This window comes from Oncorhynchus mykiss, chromosome 11 (genome assembly GCF_057628025.1).
Source record: "Oncorhynchus mykiss isolate SJ-2025 chromosome 11, ASM5762802v1, whole genome shotgun sequence".
Taxonomy (NCBI): Eukaryota; Metazoa; Chordata; class Actinopteri; order Salmoniformes; family Salmonidae; genus Oncorhynchus; species Oncorhynchus mykiss.
Genome location: NC_143032.1, coordinates 8,309,436 through 8,315,545, shown reverse-complemented (window position 1 = coordinate 8,315,545; position 6,110 = coordinate 8,309,436).

Genomic DNA, 6,110 nt, shown 5'->3' with positions numbered 1-6,110 from the left:
ACGAGAATGAGCTCTAGAGAGAGAGAGAAGAGAAAGCTCATTCTCTTTCAATGCCCCCTTACTAACAGTGATATTTTATACCAGTGAAGAACAAGATAGATAAATGCAAGATAGATAAATTTGTTGTACATGCCCTGGAGGGGAGGGGGAGAGAGAGGAGACCGGATGGGAGGACAGGGAAGGGGATGAGAAGAGAATAGTGGGAAGGGAGGAGGAGGAGGACAAGGGAAAACGAGGGTAGCAGAAAAAGGTGAAAAGGAGGGAGAGTAGTGGGAGGTGGGAGACTGTCTGAAGGGGGAGGCCTACACACCTAACTTTTCAATTCAAATACTTGTTTGATTCCAGCGCCAACACACCTGGTTTAACAAATCAACTGATCATCAAGCTTTTGACTTGGATGAGTTGAATCAGTGGTGCTTATGCTGCAATAGAAACAAAGTAGGACTGAGTTTGGAAACACTGCTCTAGAATGAAAGGCAGACCCAGTCCCAAACTTAGGGCCGACACACTCACCACAACCAGGGGCAGAGGAGGAGTGATGGAGGCAGAGAGAGGAAGATAGAATGGCGGGAGAGAGGCCTAGAGGAAGAGGAGGAGTTGGAGAGACAGAAAGCGAGAGGAGGGAGAGAGATATGTTGGGTTTGACACAGAGGGATCCAGGTACTGGTGATCATGGTCTGCCAGTGGGAAACTACAGCGTTACCATCTCCCACCTGCTGGCTGTTGCTGGTAGAGCAGCTTTCTAGTTTCCAATGACGTAGTGGGGCCTCCATATCATATCGACACTGTGCACAGCTACTAATACATCAGAAGGTCAAAGAATCACACGCACCATCAAATGAGTCCACGGTAGAATTGAATACTTCTCCTGGACAAAACACTTAAGAAGAAAGAGAGAGAATTCATCAAGAGACTGGTACATTAGACCAGGGGTTCCCAACCTTTTCTGTTCTGGGGAGCACCAAATCACTGTCAAAAAGCTTGAGGACCAACATTCGCAGGGAATGTAACAAATGAAAGGCATATTATTCTGATTGTGAAAAAGAATTCCAGGACCACCTGCAGTTAAACATAGGTTGAAAACCACTGCATTAAAGACAACAGACACGTTAGGATCCAAAGAAGAAAAGCCCCCAAGTACATTTTACAGTCAAGTCTCTCAGTCCCCTCAGTCTATTAACCATGTATCAAACCCCTTTGTCTGAAAGATGGCATTACCATACCTCGAATCTGAATCTGACACGCCATTTTGAATGCCAGACTGTCCGGTACATTCCAAAACCTTCTCAGAATCATTTACGTGCAGACCAATATCCTGTTAATATTTGAGATAAGCGGGATATCAAAGGTGCTTATCCCGAATAAGACCGATAGCGGGGTATGTGCTACTCTGCGGAAAAAGTACCCAACTGTCATACTTGAGTAAAAGTAAAGAAACCTTAATAGAAAATGACTCAAGTAAAAGTGAAAGTCACCCAGTAAAATACTACTTGAGTAAAAGTCTAAAAGTCTTTGGTTTTAACTATATTGAAGTATCAAAAGTAAAGTAAAAGTATAAATAATTTCACATTCTTTATATTAAGCAAACCAGACGGCACCATGTTCTTTTTTTGCTTTTTTAAAAAGGATAGCCAGAGGAACACTCCAACACTCAGACATCATTTACAGATAGCCAGGGGAACACTCCAACACTCAGACATCATTTACAGATAGCCAGGGGAACACTACAACACTCAGACATCATTTACAAATGAAGCATGTGTTCAGTGAGTCCTCCAGATCAGAGGCAGTAGGGATGACCAGGGATGTTCTCTTGATAAGTGCCTGAATTAGAACATTTGAAATGTAACGAGTACTTTTGATTGTGATAACATACAGAAACTCAAGTCTTTTCTTTCACCTGACCTAGAATACCTCACAATCAAATGGCATCCATATTACCTCCCAAAATAATTATCTTTGGTTATAGTCACAGGTGTGTCACACCCTGGCCTTAGTTATCTTTGTTTACTTTATTATTTTGGTTAGGTCAGGGTGTGACATGGGGGATTTGTGTTTTTCTGGTCTAGGGGTTTTTTATGTTTATGGGGCTGTTTGCCTTCCTAGGTAGTTTTGTATGTCTATGGTTGCCTAGATTAGTTCTCAATTAGAGGCAGCTGTCTGTCGTTGTCTCTGATTGGGAACCATATTTAGGCAGCCATGTTCCTTGGGTATTTTGTGGGTGATTGTCTTCTGTCTGTGTCATTGCACCAGATAGGACTGTTTTGGTTTTCACATTTGTTTTTTGTAGTGTTCTCGTTTATCGTCTATATTAAACATGTTGAACACTAACCACGCTGCATTTTGGTCCTCCTCTCCTTCAGTGGAAGAAAGCCGTTACACCGTGTATATTCCCCCTCAAGCCGATACCACGACGGCCAACAAGGAACTACACTGGACTTTATGCAAACTGGAAACCACATATCCTGAGGTCGCATTTATTGTAGCTGGGGATTTTAACAAAGCAAAATTGAGGAAAACGCTCAATAACTGTAATACTTGCTTAGGAAAAACACTAGACCAATGCTACTCGCCCATTCAAGATGCCTACAAGGCCCTCCCCTCCCTTCAGCAAATCAGATCACGACTCTATTTTTCTACTCCCTTCCTATAGGCAGAAACTCAAACAGGAAGCACCGTTGCTAAGGACTATGCAACGCTGGTCTGACCAATCGGAATCCATGCGTCAAGATTTTGATCACGCAGACTGGGATATGTTCCGGGTAGCCTCTGAGAATAACATTGACGTATACACAGACATTCTGACTGAGTTCTTCAGGAAGTGTATAGGGGATGTTGTTCCCACTGTGACTTTTAAAACCCAAACCAGAAACCATGGATAGATGGCAGCATTCATGCAAAACTGAAAGCATAAACCACCTTATTTAACCATGGCAAGGTGACTGGAAATATCGTCAGAGTCCCTCCATAAGGCAATCAAACAGGCAACCATTAGTATTAGAATCGCAATTCACCGGCTCAGACAATACGTATGTTGCAGGGTCTACAGACAATCATGGATTACAAAGGAATAACCAGCCACCTTGCAGACACCGACGTCTTGCTCCCGGACAAGCTAAACATCTTCTTCGCCCACTTTGAGGATAACACAGTGCTACCGACACAGCCCTCTCCCAAAGACCATGGGCTCTCATTCTCCGTGGCCGACGTGAGCAAGACATTTAAGTGTGTTAACCCTCGCAGGGCTGCCGGCCCCCCTAGCCGCATCCTCAGAGCGTGTGTAGACCAGCTGGCTGTAGTGTTTACGGACATATTAATCTCTCTTGAAGTCAATCCACCACTGTTCTTACCTTGTCAGAATCCATCTGAATATTTCCTGCAGCAATGACGTATCCTAGGAAGGAGATGGTGGAGCGATGGAATTCACATTTCTCTGCTTTAACAAAAAAAGAGGATTCTCCAAGAGAAGCTGAAGGACCTCTTGGACGTGGAGGACGTGCTCTTGAGTTGAACGGGAAAAAACAAGGATGACTGCGTGACCACGCACATCTCCAACTCAACCATCAAGTTTGCAGAAGACAACAGTAGTAGGGCTGTTTACCAACAATGGCCAGACAGCCTACAGGGAGAAGGTGATGGCCCTGGTGGGGTGGTGCAAGGAAAAGTACAAATACTACAAATCAGCAGATTTGATATTTTGGTAGATCTCCAACAATATTCACCAGTGGTCTTTACATCAGAGAACAATGCAACAATGGAGCAGTGCATCTGTTTTTTGTTAATTCAATGTTAAAGTATATTTTCAAGTAAATAAATAGATAACGGACCTTCAGGTGGAAGGGGTATGTGGGGACCAAGGTTGTACTGCCCTCTGTTGGGGTGGAGGGTTGGACACTCACTGACAGTCACAGGCATCGGTCAGTGCCAAAGAAAAGGTGTCATTGCCACCTGACAGTAGGGAGAAATTAAGCACTGACAAAAAAAACTACTTCCCACTGTTAATCTGTCACCACCTAATGTTAACTCTGTTTAGTGGGCCAGATACAACACTTACCTCAGGATTTCCATTTCAAAACAGACTTGGGAAGCTATCATATTAGCTAACGTTTCAGTCAAATATTGACCTTGGGATCAAAATCATTGACAAGAGGAACATATTGGTGGGGACTTCACAATAACACCTGCCTTCTCCTGGAATCAGCATCTGGCCTTGCAGGAAAAGACACACTATTCTATTGTTGCTAAGACACCGGGCCCAGACAGGAAAGTCGTGGGTAAACAGAACTATAGATTATTTTTTATTGAGAATCTAAAGCACACAGGCTGGAACATTTACTTTAGATAAGAACCCTCTAGTCACACAGTGGTAGAACCCTGTTTTCAAGATGATGTATTCTGACGCACACACAGTACACATACAGAACACAGTCACACAAATGAAAGTATGCACACACAGTGGTGGAAAAAGCACCCAATTATCATACTTTACCTTAATAGACAATTACTCAAGTGAAAGTCACCCAGTTAATTTGTACTTGGGTAAAAGTATTTGGTTTTATATATACACTTAAGTATTGAAAGTAAATGGAATTGCTAAAATATACTTAAATCGTTTCAACTTCCGTATTAAGCAAACCAGACGGCACCTTCATGTTTTTTTATTTACGGATAGCCAGGGATACACTCCAACACTCAGATATAATTTACAAATGAAGCATGTATTTAGTGAGCCCCTCAGATCAGAGGCAGTAGGGATGACCAGGGATGTTCTCTGTTTAGTGAGTCCTCCAGATCAGAGGCAGTAGGGATGACCAGGGATGTTCTGTTTAGTGAGTCCTTCAGATCAGAGGCAGTAGGGATGACCAGGGATTTTCTCTGTTTAGTGAGTCCTCCAGATCAGAGGCAGTAGGGATGACCAGGGATTTTCTCTGTTTAGTGAGTCCACCAGATCAGAGGCAGTAGGGATGACCAGGGATGTTCTCTGTTTAGTGAGTCCTCCAGATCAGAGGCAGTATGGATGACCAGGGATGTTCTCTGTTTAGTGAGTCCTCCAGATCAGAGGCAGTAGGGATGTTCTCTTGATAAGCGTGGGAATTAGACCACCTCCCTGTCCTGCTCAGCATACAAAATGTAACAAGTACTTTTGGGTGTCAGAAAATGTATGGAGATAAAAAGTACATTACTTTCCTTTGGAATGTAGTGAAGTAAAAGTAAAAAAAAAAAAGTTGTCAAAACTACTTAAGCAGTACTTTAAAGTATTTTTTACTTAAGTACTTTACACCACAGCACATCGTTAAGCTAAGTGTTTCTGACCCGAGGCCAGCTTGTAGGCAGCCGTTTCTGACCCGAGGCCAGCTTGTAGGCAGCCGTTTCTGACCCGAGGCCAGCTTGTAGGCAGCCGTTTCTGACCTGAGGCCAGCTTGTAGGCAGCCGTTTCTGACCTGAGGCCAGCTTGTAGGCAGCCGTTTCTGACCTGAGGCCAGCTTGTAGGCAGCCGTTTCTGACCTGAGGACAGCCCATGGGCCCATGCCCATGGGGGAGTCCCAAGAGGCAGCAAATACAATATTTTAGTAAGGAAATATATACTATACTGTATACAGTACAGAGTATATTATATATGTAATATATATTTTATACTTTTTCACTGAAACAGCCAATTACAGGAAGACTGAGGAGCACACTCAACGACTGTAGAAAGATCATCAGAAGAGAGAGGAGAGGAGATAGAGGGCCCACGTGGGTAACTGGGGGGCCCTGCCTTGATCAGATAACTGATGAAATAAAATAAACTGGTCAAGTGTGTGAGTCAGGGGTTTGGCCCAAGTCCGTAGCAGGCCCAAGAGGCAAAAAAAATAATATTTTATCCAACAACTGGAGCCCATCCTCAATGTTCAAAATAAACCAGAGAGCATAAGTTAGCAACAGAGGTTCAATAGTTTATCAAAAATAACTGTGGATTAAGTTTTATATGAGGTTCCACATATTTAAGAATGATGGAGGCCACTGTGTTTTGGTACCCTTCCCCAGATCTGTGCCTCGACACAATCCTGTCTCAGAGCTCTACAGACAATTGCTTTGACCTCATGGCTTGGTTTTTGCTCTGACATGCA